The sequence below is a fragment of the Hirundo rustica genome, chromosome 1 (genome assembly GCF_015227805.2).
Source record: "Hirundo rustica isolate bHirRus1 chromosome 1, bHirRus1.pri.v3, whole genome shotgun sequence".
NCBI classification, from domain to species: domain Eukaryota; kingdom Metazoa; phylum Chordata; class Aves; order Passeriformes; family Hirundinidae; genus Hirundo; species Hirundo rustica.
In genome coordinates this window covers 67,585,463-67,601,225 of record NC_053450.1, presented here as the reverse complement: position 1 = coordinate 67,601,225, position 15,763 = coordinate 67,585,463, and the positions used below count along the sequence as shown (strand labels likewise).

General features: G+C 44.4%; 1 long non-coding RNA gene across 1 annotated transcript in view; it reads left to right on the top strand.

The window, feature by feature from the left end:
• The window catches only part of LOC131378583 (uncharacterized), a 68,476-nt gene extending 52,922 nt beyond the window's left edge, over positions 1–15,554 (top strand). The window contains exon 3 of the long non-coding RNA XR_009208038.1: positions 15,403–15,554. This is a non-coding gene — a long non-coding RNA (uncharacterized LOC131378583). The remainder of the gene's footprint in view (positions 1–15,402) is intronic.
• The last annotated feature ends 209 nt before the right edge of the window (positions 15,555–15,763 follow it).

Sequence of the window (15,763 nt, the reverse complement as noted above, 5' to 3'; positions counted from 1 at the left end):
AGTCAGGATGCCTCGAAAACCCTCTTTCAGATTTGTTTTTCTCTTTTGTCGACCTTGTCCAGTTCTTTCGGGTTTCTTTTGCTGCAGTATATATGACTGTAGGACAGCAGTACAAACTCCCTTCTTCATCACGTGTTATAAATAAAATCGACCAGATTCGATTTATCAGAAATTTAGAATTTTATTGTGAGACAAAATATCAGTCTCAGAAAGCCACAATTAAAAGGACAGCGTCGAGCCCGGGATCGCCACTGGGTGAACACGGATAACAGACTCTGCCAGTCTGTTACCCCCCCCAAGTTCACAACTTCGGTCTCCAGCCGCCCCTTTTTATACACTGGATCGTGGAGTGAAGTCCGGGATTCCGACGGTCTTCCCTCCGAGGCGTCTTCATTAATTATGCAAGTCCCGGTATCGGGAGTCTGAATGGACCGGTAGGGTGGAACAATGCAGCTGATGGCTGGGCCCGGGTGTGTCGTGGATATGTTAATTTTCGACGGAGACGAGTAGAGATATCCATCTGAAGTGATTATCTTGGTCTCCGGACTTGTATCTCCGTTTTCCGTTGTCCTTTGTATCCTTTCAGGGATTCCCGGCAGCGATAGTTTCTAGGCCCCCTTTCTGGTAATTCCAATCATACTTTCCTCGTGTCCCTCCCGTGCTTCCCGAGTGGAGGAAATTCTTTTATTTTGGTTTTTCCATTTTACTTTTACCCATATTAGTTTGAACAAATCTTTAACACTCATATTTATACAGTGAACATTTACCCTTTATAATTTGATAACACGAATTAACTTTAGCACATATATCACATCACGTAAGAACAAGAGACAGTTCCCCCGGTCTCCAGTGTTCACATGCATGCATCGCTGCCCTGGGCTCCGTGTTGCATTGTCACCAACATCTAGGCACTCAAGAGAGTCAGAGGCCGGTTGTCGCTTGGTTTCCTCACTGCATGCAGGTGTCACAGGTTGTGTTTGCACACAGGGTTTCCCTGGGGCTTTGCACTGTCATCTCCCTGCCAGAAATGACACACGCTGATGGGTGTGAGCTCTCCTTTTTGTCTAAGAGGAAAGCAGGACCTTAAAATGGATCAGAAACAAGATGTATTATCACAGGATCCCGGGGCCCTTGGCTCCCTGGGGTCTTCCAGCTGCAGGGCAGCGTGGCTGTGCTTTTTCTGCAGTCAACCCCAGCCTCAAGAGCCTTGGGAGCACACCAAAAGCTTGGTGCAGCACACAAATCGGTGTTTTGTGGGAGGATTAATTTCTGGTCACCTTCTCCTCCTTTGTCCGACTTCCATGGTCCCACAGGCACGGTGGAATTCATTCCCTGACCCGGATTTTCCTTGGGGTTCCTACACAACTTCCAAGGCCAGACTTCAAAACTTGGGGCTTAACTGTTCTGCCTTTATCTGAACTCGTCAGTGAGACGCAATTAGCACATATTTACCTAGCTGAGAGGCACATTGTAAGGCCTAATGAATGGCCTCACAGTACCTAGTGTGCTGTTAAAATCTAGAGGAGCCTGATAAGGAGGTGAGCTTTACTTAATTAAGTAAACCTTCAGATTAATCGAGCTGTGTTTTAAAGGAAAGCAACTTGGGAGCACACAGCTCGTGCAGCTCTGTAGTCGTGTTTCTGGGGCTGCCCTCATTAGAGCGACCCAAACACAGTGTCTGTCAGAGGGTATGTACATTGCTAGGGTGCACGCTGATCCTCCCCGCTTGTTTATGCTTTACAAAGTGTAAATTTCAGAAATAAATTGTTGATCTACTCTGCATGCATCGAAATTTTGCCCAAGGCTGGACTGGTGATTTTTTTTTTTTCTTTTTTTTTTTTTTCCCTGTATGTGTACTTGCTCCTTTGGTTGATGCCCACATGCTGCTATTTCAGTTCCTAACCAAGCAATTATCCAGCTACATGTATGTGCAGCAAGCACACCGAGCACAGCTGCCTCCCGGGTGACTTCAAGGAAACTCAGGTGTCTCTTCACTCCTTTTATTGCATTGACCCTTTGTACATTATCCTGTAATTCTTCTTCTTCTTCAGTGATTTATGGCTATACAGGTACATCCTTCTAAAGCCCTCTCTCCTCTCTTGGCAGATTGCAATTATTTTTCTTTTTTTTTTTTTTTTTTCATTTTATTTTATTTTTTAATGACTAATTACCTAGGGGCTTTGTGGATAGGCTGTTGGTTTTAGTGCCTCACTGCAGGGCCCCTTCCCACTCAAGTGTAAAAGACAGAGAGGTCACAATAGCAGTGCTCAGCATAATTTCCCCCCTCCTCCACCGGAAACCTGTCACCCACCTCTTTAGCTCTTGATGTGAAAAAAGGAAGAAAGAAGCAATATGTGGGAGAATCTCTGTGGTGCGTTGTCTGGCAGTCTGACATGCTGATGTTTCTTTTGCTGGGAAACAGCTGAAAAGGGAAAGGGCTTGCTGACTGGCTTCTCTTCCATCCACAGTCAAGAAGAAGATGCTGAGTGGGAAACCAGAGCTGGTAGAGCCAGTAAGCCATGCAGAAGCAACCATAAATCCCCTGTCAATGTGCAGAGGAAACTCAGCAGGATGTTGTGAGATACACATTCCTAGGTGGAAGGAGATAGAGGACAGTGTCACCCGGTGGAGCTGGAGCAGAGGGTAAGGGAGCCTTCAGCAATGGGGAGGTGTGATGCAGGGCCCCAAAGGGCCTCAGCACAAGCCCAAGAGAGCTCCTGAACAGGGGACTGTACCAACAAGGGCCTCTGCCAAATCTCTGCCATCTGTGTCTGATGGAAAATCTTTCCAATTGAGTATCAGTGTCTCTTGGAGGGGGTTATTTTTCTTCCTGGGGTGAAAAGGGTGAACAGAGCCAGCATGACTCAAGACAGAGGTACCTGGTGTCATCAGGAGCTGCTTCACATCTAGCAGTCTTAACTATGTAAACCTTTTGGGTAATCAATAGTTTAAATGTGGTTGAACATAGTAGGCAAAAATTATTGGTTTGACTTTCTTTCTTGGGAAAAAGTAGAATTCCAAGGAATGATGAAGACTTGTTTGAGAGTTGCTGTATCTGTGGCTTTGGGTGATCTATCAAATCTTGGAAAATATTCTGTATTATATAAAGTAAAATGGAAAAGCAAATGGCTTACCTTTAAAGGAAAGATCTGTAGTCTAATCTAGAATAGGACTGATTTATAGTATACATGCATTTCTTTATGAATTTAAAAATTATGTCTTCCAGTTCATACTGACAATGCCTGTAAGATACATTTCAGGAGACAGAACACCTGTAAGCAAGGAAGCAAATGACGACATGTTGTAGTTGTTGTTTTTGATCATGTCAGCTTGGAGGAAGAATCCTCAGAAAGAGATCTTACAGAAATATTTACAGTGACACGGATGACAATACACCCCATGGGCTTTGGCTCAGGCAAGAGTGATAACCAGGGAAATCACTTTTTCTTACTGGAGAAGAAAAAAACTACATTAAAAAGTGTCATTTAATACATATCATAGCTATAGAAAGGTGTTTTTTATATGGGGAACCACTGATGTATTCCCTTACAGATGGTGTACATCATTGTAAGCCACCCTGCCTGTTTTATTTTGTGTATCTGTCCATCCAGATACCTCCTATTCTAATTTAATTCCAAGAAACTGAACTTCTGTGAAGGGATTTATTATGGGTGTGATGACTTCAGACTTTACGAGTGATTTTGAAAAGATGATATAAAGTTTCAAATACATCCAATGTCTAATTGGGGGAAAGATTAAGGAGAGCTTGATTTTATCTGGATTACCTTTAAATGCCAAAATTAGTTTTCATGTTGTCTAAAGGGATGCAGAGATCTGGGCTTGCCTTTGTGAATCTGAAGGCTGGGGCTGACTCTCCCTTGGTGTCTGAATGGGAAACTGGATTTTTTTTGGCTTTGGATACAGCCCACATTTCTCAAAGATATATGCTCTTTGTCCATTTGGAAACTTTGCCCAGACACAGTTTGAAGACTTTTGCTGTTTGTCAGGAGTTTCTGAGTGCTAAACAAAGCTTGCCAGGGGGCAACATTGTACCTTGTAGTGTTTCACAGGCAGGCTATGGGTCTGTGCCTTGGCTTTTTACTGCACATGTGCCTAGGCAGCAATGAGCCCCAAAACCTCTGCTTGGAAACTGTCTCCTGAAGCAAACATAGCTGGGGCTGGGCCCAGTTTCCCACTGCTTCTTCAAATCTGTGAATGGCTGAGAATGCCTTCATGGGACCTATCCATGCTCCCCACAAAAAGAGAAACCATCAATTCCCATTTCTAGTCAAGATTAAATGACAGCATCACATGCAACTACAAAAGGAAAATATCCAGGAGGGAGTGAGTGATCTGTCCTCCCACATCAGCTGTCTGCTGCTAGATCAAAGCTACCAGGAACTTAAAGGGGCAGTCCCAGGGAAAACCTAATCCCTGACTTGTTAGTGCTTGACGTTCAGTGGTAAGGTTTGTGATAGCTGATGTTTCCCCCAGTGCCCCAGTTCTTTGAGTCACGCAGCTTGGTGAGAATTGTTTTCTTAAATGTTAATTTCTAGAAAAAAGGGCTGAAGATATGACCAATCTCCTCCTTTGTCAATGAGAAGTGAAAAGAAAAAGGGTCAAACCTATTGTTTTAAGCAGTACATTTTAAGCTTTTCTATGATCCAGCTTGTGGGGTTTTTTTAAGTGTAGCTGTGACAACACTGCATTACAATTATGCAGCACAGTAGAACAATGCTTTCTCCTGCCATCAATACATCCTCACTTTCCTAATTCTTTCTGCTTCTCCATTCCCTTCTTCCTGGGGTTACTCCAGTCCCCACCTCCCCTCTTTATTGCCTTTCTCAGACTTTCCTTCCTTCCCACCACCTCCCTGTGCTCCTCCTGGTCATGCAAGCACCCAGTGAGTATGGGAAAAGTTTTATTTAGTCCCTTGGTCCCATTCTCATGTCCCTTCCATCAGTGGCACAATTAACCCCGGGCTCCTGGTGGTTTTAAGAGACGCAATCACTCAGAGCTTGCTGCCTCCTTCTACACCTGACAGAGGACAGTTTTGGTGCTGAGGTTCACAGGGCTCCCCAGCACTTCTGTAGCAGCTGAGGTTTGCCACCACAGGAGGTGTGCAGCTGCAGGGAGTGGTACCAGAGGGTCACAACTCCCAGGACTGATCTTCTCAAGGTGGCGGCGCCTCATGTGACCTACCTTAGAAAGAGAAAGATGCAGGAGAAAGGGATGATGGTGATGGTTGTCTAAAAGTTGTTTTCCTCCAGTAATGGGGAGGGAGAAGAAGATTGGATTTCAGACTAATGTTTTAGTGTTTTACAATTTAGGCTTTCTTTTTATCCAGCTGAAGTTTAGTCTGTGAGGCTGTGATTACAGCCTGTGGAAGGGAAGGCAAGGGAGGTAGCTGCTCTAGGAAACTTCTGTCCGTGATGTCCTATGTCCCTGGTCTCCCCTGAAGCTCACTGGAAAAAGCTAATCTCTGCAGGGCAATTCAAAGCAAAAAATTAACTCCATGCTCTCCTTTTTCTATCCAAGGCCAAAGTTCCCTTTTCTGCATAATGCCTTCCCTTCCCAATGTGTTTTTTAACACATTGCTTTGTTGAATTAAATGGGGCTCTGTGTGTGAGTTGACCTGAACAACCGTTAGCAAACACATATAAAAGCTACACCTGCATGGAGGAATTGCAGGGAGGGCTATCATGCAGCTCCACAGGCTGCTCTAGCTCAGAGAAGAGGAGAATTGGCAGCAAAGAATGATGGCTTTATTTGTACACCAGTTTCAGGTGTAAACAACAACTGCTTCATGCAAACCCTTCTGTTCATAAGGCTTTTTACTTGACGATGGAGCCATTTAGCAATCACTAAACCCTGTTCCAGTGCAGATGCTCATTTTTTATTCTGAAAGGATATATGTATGTGTTTCCTTTTGATAACTTAGTGTTGTTACCAACATCTATCACCCACTTCTGCTTGAAATAATTCTTCTGACCCATTTCTCTCCCCTGCTATACGCATTCTCAATTCCTACTGGATTGTCATGTAACCGCGGGCAGTGCTGGCTTGTGGCACTGGGCTAACTGTGAGTCAAGTGTGAAAATGTGCCCATACTCAGCAAGTGACAGTCACATGTGCCACTGGGTACAGCTGTGTGGGAAAACGAGCTCTGTGTGTTACCACTGCAGGAGAATGCCTGCTGGTAGTCAGGAGTAAGTCCCAGAGGTTGCTGAGACAAGGTGCTGATCATCTTCAGTTCCCAGGAATTGCATTTCCTGGTGAGACCAGGAGGCTTCACTCCCCATGAAGGCTTTTCCCCTTGCAGTACCCTGCTCTCGCCCCTCAAACCTTTTCTTTGTAACTCTGGCAAATGCCTGCTGGATGTGCAAGCCCTGCAGGACTTAACGTGCTATTATGGTTGGCAGGAGTTTGCATTTCCTTGATGCAGGCAAAAAGTGCCACCTTTGCCAAGGCCCCTTAAGGTGTTCCTGTCTCCAGCTGATGCTAAATATACTATTTAGAGTCCTTATGACCCTCTCAAAAATACAGCTTACCTCCTGAGCAATTTCTACAAGTAGCCAGGACTCATCAGAGAGAAATTCCCACAGACAGCATGAAGCCTTGGAAGCACAGATGAAGAGTTGCTTGCAAATCTAGCTCAGAGCAAAATATAAGAAACCCAAAAAAAGAAGATGCCCAAGCTCTGCAGAGGTGTGCCCATGCTTGCAGACATTTCCAAATGATACCAAAACCAGGCACAGGCTACATGAATGACTATGGGAAAATGAGAGCAACTTGGCTGAGTGTGGGGAGCCCTGCATCCAGCTACCAATTCAGAGAGCTGAGTTCAGTTAGCTTTGGAGAAGGATCTGAACCACCTCCAGAGCAAGACATTTCACCCCCAGCCTATTTGAGAATGTCCAGCTCAGATTGATTCACAGTCTTCCTTTGAGCACATGAGGAAAAGCGTGCCAGAGCATTTCTACTTTTCCAGAGAGCGAGATGGTTATCTAATTGCCTTCTGTTTCCAGCTGCCCCAGAGAAGCAGAGGGAGGGTCTGGGCTCATTTAGCTCTAGTAGCAGGGTTTCAAGGACTCTTCCCCATAGCACTTCACTCTCCCTTGAGTTAGAGGTCTAACCCAGAGCTTTTCTTTCCCACAAACTGGCTATTCATGTAAGAGAATGGACCTGATGATCCTTGTGGGTCCCTTCCAACTCAGAATATTCTGTGATTCTGTGTCCCTTGTCTCTGTGTGATCAGTGAGCAGTACATGGAGTGGAGGCCTGTCCATACAGCCATGCCAGAGACTCATTCCAAAAATCCTCATAGTGAGAGGCCATTACCAGCCTTCTCCCCTTCCTGCTTTCTCTGCCTGGCCCTGTTCCCAAAGCCATTTGCTATTACCAGGCTGCTGTTGTCCCTGCAGCAAAATCAGCATGATGCACCTGAGGGCTTCTCAGGCCCAGGGTGGCTTCTTGTAAATGGTAGTGCTGAAGCTATGGTGTAAGTACCAGCGTGGGCAAGGAGTGTGTGCCCCATACCCTTGTGTTGGTCCTGTAAAAGTGAAGGCAACCCCTAGCTGGGGCTGGATGGGGGGGGATACCGCCTTACAGGAACACAACCTTAAACTAAGTGAATTGGAGGCAAAGCCCTACATATCTCTCAGGTTTAAGCTTAAAGCACTTTACAAGCTCCTGAGAAACAAATTTCATGGTGCTGTTGGCAAGTTTTATAGGTAAGTGTTTAATCCTTGCTCTGTTAATAAGGCAGCTAATAGAAGATGTTTTCCTCAGTCATAAAATGTACCATCAACTATGTGAAATATTTCCAGCCCATAATGGCAGGGTTTTGTCTGCGTCTCTGGGCATGACACACACAGCAGGACATCTGTGAAGCCAGAGAGGTGCAAAGCCTCCAGGGATCACAGAAATTCTTGCTGATTTTTTTTGGCATGGGGTGCATTCAGGACTGATTTGCCTGGGGCTGCAGCACAGTCTGTGTAACTCTGTCTTAGAGCCGTGGTCTGAGCTCTGGTCTCTCTCTGCACTTGGGCTGGGCTCTGCTTCCCTTAGCACAAACAGGGAATGTCAACAGGCTCCATCATTTTTCTAAGACCAAAAAAAGTGAATGCTGGAAATGCTCTTTTTTGAAACACTAGTACTTGACAGCTCCTGCCAAGCATTAGTAGGCCAGTAAAATCTCTCTACATAAATTGTGTTGTAATTAGTGTGATTTGTTTAATGTCACCTTGTCTGGCTGTCTGAGAAACTGTCTCAAAATATAAAAACACTGCGCTTCTCAGTTGAGAGAGTGGACTCTGACTTCACTAAGACATTTTTATTTCTCATAATTTTTTACCATGGCCTTTTCAAATCACTCAGGCTGGAGAACCTAAGCCAAGTTAGGTAAGAATTCCCTTATGAGGAAAATGAGGGAAATAAGACATAGTAACAACAAACACAAAATTTTCTTGATAAAAGTAATGCAATAATAATTAATGGATGTTGTATTTCATTGGCGGGGCAACACAGTAAAAACATTCTGATAGCCCAAAGTCTGTGTACAAACAAGCCATTTTAGGGGAAGCGATAGAGGGGAGAAAGTAATTTGCTTGCTGGGAAAGTGTGTTAAGGGTCTGACCTTTCTCCCTGATGCTCCTCAGTTCCTGTGCTGGTCTCCCTGAGCTGCACACACGGGTCTGAAGGGCTAACAGGAGTGAATGATAGCAACTTTTCCACCAGGTGGCAACAAGGAGAGTAATAGGAAAGCAGTTGAGGAGCCCTGGAAAGATTAGAGAGGAACTGGGTAGCTGCACTGTGGCTTCCCGACGGACTCTAATACATTAAGAAAGCCCCCAGCTTGAATGTGGTCCCATCCATCAGAGCCCAGAAAAAGCTCATGACAGACACAACAGGAGGGAAAACCATCAGGTCTTACCCTTGGTTGTTGAAACCTGATAAAATAACTCTTATCTTCCCCATCCCATGAGCACCACCAGCAATCTGAGGAACAGGGAAAAAAAAAAAAAAAAAAAAAAAAAAAAAAAAAAAAAAAAAAAAAAAAAAAAAAGATTGGGGAGCTTTTTCAAGCATGAAAAATGTCTTGGGATGAGAAAGGTGAAGAAGGAGCATTGGATGCCCAGCTTAGCAACAGCATTTTTCAGCTTTAATCTTTCTTCCAAATGTTTTGCTTTTATTCCAACTAATTGAACAAATGTCTTAAAATTCACAACACAAACTGAATTTGATTAAATCTAGCTTGGTTCATATGATAAAGCACTGCAGTTAGAATGCAGCTAGAAAAATACATTATGCTACGACAAATAAGTACGGTTAACTTCAATAAGAGCTGAGGTAAATTGCTTTTTGCATGAGATGTGCAATTTTACCTCAGTACAGCTTTAATCAAAGTAAAATATTATAGAACAAGGGGAAAAAAAACCAAGCCCCTTACAATGTAATGTTTTTGTCTACCAACCATTCAGTAACAGTTTAAGTTGCTAAATAAAGCCTAGGCTACACATTATCTGTCCCCAGATAATGGTATGTAAACAATTAAGGCAGTATCTAGCTATGAAATAATTTATATAATTTATGTTTATATTTATACTTATAACAGGTAAAAAAAAAAAAAAACAAAACAAACAACCAACCCACAGATGTGCATGCAAATTGCCCATCAGAAGCCTGTGTGCCACCAAAAATTTCAGTGAAAGGGGAAGAATGAAAATAAATACAGGGATTTAAACGGAGTCTGCAATTCACAATTATTATCACAAATATTCTGAGTATTTTCACAGCCACATGAAAAAGAATGTAAATTAAGCATAGAAAATAAATTGGATAAAAAGTATTAACCTTGAATTTGTGGGAAGGAATGTTGCTGTTTTCTCCTCAGTAGTCCATAGCTGATGTTGTGTTATCCATAATTATTTTGTGGATATTTTGTGGCTATAATAGGGCTGCTTCAAATTGCCACTTAGAGCGCATTGCAGCCTACCTTCCCTCTGGGGAGGAGCTGCCCTTTTCTGAGGGGGCTGACACTGGTGTGCTGCTGCCCTTCCCTGCTTTGCCTGGATGGATGCCTGCTTTTGGCAGAGCGGGATCACCTGCCGCCCCTTTCTCACTGGGCTGGAGTTGTACCTCCAGTTAGGACACAGCAGGAAGCTGGGGTGGCACAGTCCAGATGCTGGGAAAAACCTTGATCTTTGATTCCACCTGGGACTACAACCCCTGTATCTAGGGTGGGAAAACACTGACAAGTAGCTCCCAATGGAGCCTCAAAAGGGCTTCGCTCTCCCGTGTTTCTGCATGCCGCAGGAATTTATTGCCTAGCATGCAGTATACACGAGAGACACAGTCTCCAAGGGGATGCCTGATCATATTAAAAGTGGATGACACACCAGTCACAGCCTTCTCTGTTCACTGCAGGACTCCTCTGGCTCTCACACCCTCTCTTTGCAGGTTTCCCCTCAGCTTGCCAGCTGGGCAGCCAGTGTAACTGTAGAGCAGGAAACAGCACTGGAGGGTAGGAGTCATCAAAGCTTGTGCTGGTGAATCATCAGGCTTCAGGCTTCTGAGACAAAAAAACCTCCACCTACACATCTGTCTGCCATGGAGAAAATGTAGGGAAGTTTCCTGACAGTTCATGGTCTGTAGCGTGCTGCCCATAAGCTTCATGACTGCACAGAGAGAACTGAGCTCACTGCAAACCTGAGCAGTGGCTGTGCAAGGATGAGGGGAGCTGCTGTCTTTGTCACAGTGGTCAGAGTAACCCCTTGGCCTCCATCCTGTAATCCAATTTAGGAGGTTGTGTTTAAGCCACCAATTCTGAGAGGATGTGCATGGAGGATGATTTAGCAACCTGGGGAGCCACCAGGAATGCCTCAAGAGAACTAGTTCTCACCACCCTGTCAGCTGAAGTAAGAATAGACTAAAGCAAATATGTAAAGCCTCGATTATAGTCAAATGTTTGGTAGAGGCAAAATAAGGGTTCATTAGATAGCAGGCAATCTGGGCAGTCTAGCACTAAGGACAACATACAGTCATTTCTCAGAGGCAGAAAGGATTTGTTGTCTCACCATTCAACATTTACTGCATATCCCACCAAAACCATTTTCATTTGAATTTTATGTGAAAATCTTAGCTGCTGGGAGGCAAGAAAAAGAAGGGATGTGACAACCTCAAGTGTCATGCAAGTACAAAACTGTTGTGCAGAGAAACTAATTCTGGGAGGATGGGAAAGTGTCGTGTGCCCTCAGGCGTTCTTTGCACTCAGTGCAGAGCTCAAGCGAGACCTGAGCATGGCACCCTGGCTTTGAGCACCACGCTTTGACCCTGAGGTGTAAGGCTGTTTTGTCTGTGGGGCAGGGGAGCAGAGAAGAGAGACAGGCACTTCCTTCCAGGAGTGCTCCACAGCAGAACAGGTCAGGGTCCCATGTTGGGACACTTGGCCAGACAGAAATTCCAGCTTGGCAATCAGGCATTCTCCTGGTCAGGTAGAGGACATGGAGGTGTGAACAAGCTGGCTCTTCTCAGTGCACACAGAGATCCTCATGAGCTAATTTAAACCTGGGTTTGCACCCTTGCCAACATACTGAATCTCCTTTATGACTGGCCCTGGAAAGAAGAGAGGAAGGAAAGAGTGACCAACCAACCCCTTTGCAGAGGACAGTGAACAGTTCCAGTTGCCTTTTACTGTCCTCCAAAGCTGTGGGAACCCTGGAAGCCAAACCCACTCCAGGGGCAGCCTGAGGTGAGAGCATAACCCATCTGAGAAGGTGTGGGAGTACCAAAGGGAAATACAGACAATTTCTGCTTTAGAAGAGGCTCTCTCCCTCCTTTTGGATGCTCCTAGTGCCTCTTTGTATGACCACATGCTTCCTGATTTCACAGGGAGCCCTGGATCTCTTCTCAGGAGGAAAATGGCTTGGTGAAGGCTGAAAGACAACTAGTTTTTACTGCCCTTCTTCTCCTCTCCCCTGTGTCCTCATTCCTGGCACATTGCAAAGCACACTCCCTGCCTCCTCATGCCAGAAGCCCAGTATGGAGGCAGCTGTAGGAAAAGCAGGGTCCTGTGCTGCTCCCAGGACAGGCTGAGCACTTCTGACTGATGCAGGCTCCGTGGGCATAGTCTCTGCTACCCTAACCTGGCCATGCCTTATCCTGAGGTAGAAATGCCTCCCATGCCAAAAGAAGTGTTTTCACACAAGGGCTGGGACTCACGCTTTAACAACCCACCTTGCTTCTGCTATTTTTGGAGACTGTCTCAAGGAGTGAAGCATGTGCATCTGACTCCAGCTGAAATTCAGCAAATTTCACTTGTTCAGGAAATGTGTCTTTGCAACTACAGGATAATTTTTAATCTACGACATCCAGTGACCCATATACTGCTCATGTCAAGATCAGGAGGACTTGAGGACAGACATGAGTGTTCCCTTCTGTGTGGCACCTCCTCTTTCTCCTCAGCTGCCTTCCTTCAACAAAGGATCTACCATCTCGGTCTCCTGGGTATCCACCAAAGTTCTGCTCCATGTTTCCAGCTGTGATTTATTCACATCCATCCTATTAGACCCAGAGATACTTTTTTTCCTCTTTATAGCCCCTCTGTTTTATTAGTGCTGAATGTGTTTGTTGTGCAGAGGCCTGCATGTGATGGGATTTAACCGAGAGCATTTCACCCAGCCAGATCAGAATCTACCTCCTCTTGACTGCACACATATCACTGCCTCAAAATGCAGTACTTCATGTAATTTTGATTCTGACAGTAAAGGCTGCACTGAAATCTCATCTGGGCTTGTTTGTGATATATTGACTTAAAATACCCTGCTTTAAAGAAGGCTAGGAAAGCAAAGCAAGAAAAACTCAAACCTCCCACTGAAAGGCAGTCCTTTCAAGGGAGAATGAGCAGTTTGTGGAACAGAAGCATTTTCAGTCCAAGGGAGACAGATACTCTGTATTTCAACTGAGCCAAAATATTTCTGGGTTATGTAGTCTTAATAGTTCATGTTTTAGTAAATGTAGCTAGTGCCACAGTCTGAAGCCACATTGGTATAAACCAATCACTCACCTCATGCTGTCTATTACCAGGCTCTTGTTGCAGCCTCCAAACAGTTTAAGCTATGTTGGCTGTAAAACAGCTTAGAAAATTTCCCCAGTGCAGGCAGGCTTGAAGAAGAAACCAGTTTGTTGCAATTCATGTAAGTGAAAAATACATGACATTAAGTTGCTTCCCAGAGGCATTGCTAAATGAATAATGAATAAACAATGTCAGTGACCCTCCTGTCACTGAGGCACAAAACTGAGGCACAAAAAAAGAACAGCAGAGGCTGAAGGTTTCGTTCAGCCTGGTGGGAAACTTCCCAACAGACGGAGTCCCAGACAGAAAGAGGTATCTGCCACTGCTTTATATGGAGATTACTTTCCCCATGACCACTCGCTTTGCTATAAATTTCTTCTGCTCTGTGGATTTACACACTAAAAATATGTAATAGGGAAAGAATATAAACTCCCTGTTTGTGGTATCGCTGGCTCACATACTGCAGCTCAGCAGTCATGAACAGCATCCAGCACTAACACTCAAAGGGACCTGCCATATTTATGACTTCTCCAGCCTCACAAAAGCAAGAAAGGCTGGCAGAGAGTGACTGAAGCCCAGCTGAATGAAATGCATAGAATAAAGAGGGCAAAAATAAAATATTTTTTGAGTCTGAATTCCTAGAGAAATGAGATCTATGCAATGCAATTTGTCTGGGCAAGGATGTGTGTGGGCGGCGTTGCTCTTTCGACAAACCCCACACCATAGTTTGATTCTGCTCAGCTGCTGCCAATGACTTTTAAGAGGAGAACATCAGCAGTCTTGGAGACAATTCAGTTTGTCCATCATGGATGGAAACAGATGCTTATGCCTAATAAGCTTATGTTTATTTGCCTTATGGAAAGGCTAATAAACTCACCATCATTAAGCATCAGACTACAGAAAGAGGGTAAAGGTTTTTGAAACTGCACTCACCTATTCTGTAGTCCACAAAACTTCCCCTCCATGGCTTAAACTGGCTGAAAAAATATCTGTGTGTGTTTCAAATGTGTTTGCCAGCTTCTCCAGGAAAAAAAAAATCAATGCGCAAGTCACCAGGGAAGATGTGGCTACAGTGGCAGAGTCCTATTCTTCTGCCACCTTCTGATTCCTCTAAAACCATTTTCAGATGCATTCAGATTCATTTGCCTCCTCTGTGGGGGCAAGGCTGCCAACACCCACCCTGGGCTTTGCTGAGGGAACAGCGTGTGCTGCTGCTTGTGAACTACAGCAGTGCACATGCAGTGTGGAGAGTGTGAATTTATAGTATCTGTTCAGACTTCTGGATAAGCAGAGAAGGTGAACATCACCATATCGACAAGTTGGGCAAAGAGCATTGGGAAGGTTATCCAAGCTGTGTTCCCCCAACATGATGAATGAGATATATATATATATATAATTCCCCCCCCCCCCCCCCCCCAAACATAACTGGCAAATTTGGTTTGGGGAGGAGGGATAAGTACAGTCAGATGTTGTTTTGCAAGATCAACAATTTTTTACATATCCAAATGGAACTGCTTCCATTAAGAAGGTTCCCAAATATACTGATTTCCACAGTAGGCAAAGAAATCCTAATAATGAATGCAATGACATCAAAGGCAGCCCATTACCTGTGTTTATAATTAATGTGATCTTGGTGAAGCAGTGATGAGTGGATATTTACTGCTTCTCATTGCAAACAATAGTGGTACCTAGGTTTTTGAACCCACATTTGTAACACATTGGAAGAGAGGGAAAATTGCAAAACAGTGGCTACTATCAAATGCCTCCATCCAGAAGAAGCTGTGAACATACTGTCTGATGTTCAGAGGTGAAAAAGCACCAACAGTTTCCATTTCATCACTTTTAAAATCAGATCACTTGCTCAGGTGCTGCTGTGATTGATAATGCCAGTGTTTGCTTCAGAAGTGTTCAGGCTCTCACCTCTGTGAAGAATATCCAGGACTAGGAAAGACGCTTCGGCCTACATTGCATCTGAACGAAGTGGAGCTCACACTGTGGTACTGATTATTTCAGGTCTGTGGAATTGAAGAAAGCTCTCTCTCGCCACATGCAGTACCAGCTTTCACTCAAAACCCTCCCAAACAGTAAAAACTTCTGACTTGATTGCAGCTGCTAAAGCAGGATTAAATGGATAACCAGTGTATGAACTGAGATCCCTTTGACTCTGAAGAGAGCCTCGAGCAATGATTCAAAAATACATGAACTTTCAACTTCAGTTCATTCAGGGCCGTGGCGTCTTCAGTTGTAAGCTGTGTTTTTCCGAGGTGGTGGGTTTTTTTTTTGTTTTTTTTTTTTTTTTTTTTTTTTTTTTTTTTTTTTTTCTGCAGGGTTCATTATTTTGCAGAGGATGGGTCTTTCTGATCTGCAGGGATCTATCTATCACTGCTGACTCTCTGCATCTTCTCCACATGGAAGAAGTAATTGGATTGTATTTTCTGCACACGACCAAGACAGCAGGGAAACCCAGAGCTGTAAGCCAGAGAACCAAGCTGTCTAGAGGGTAAGGAAGTACCTGATGCTGAAGAAATCTAAATGTCTGGGTCTAACTACAAAATCTTTCCTTTCTTTCCATGGAGGAGCTGAGACATGCTGGACTGCATTCACCAGACTGCTCAGGAAGGTGAACTCTTCAAAGAGCAGGGAAAAACATAAACCAAATAACCCCTTCAAATATGCAGCCCAGGGTCA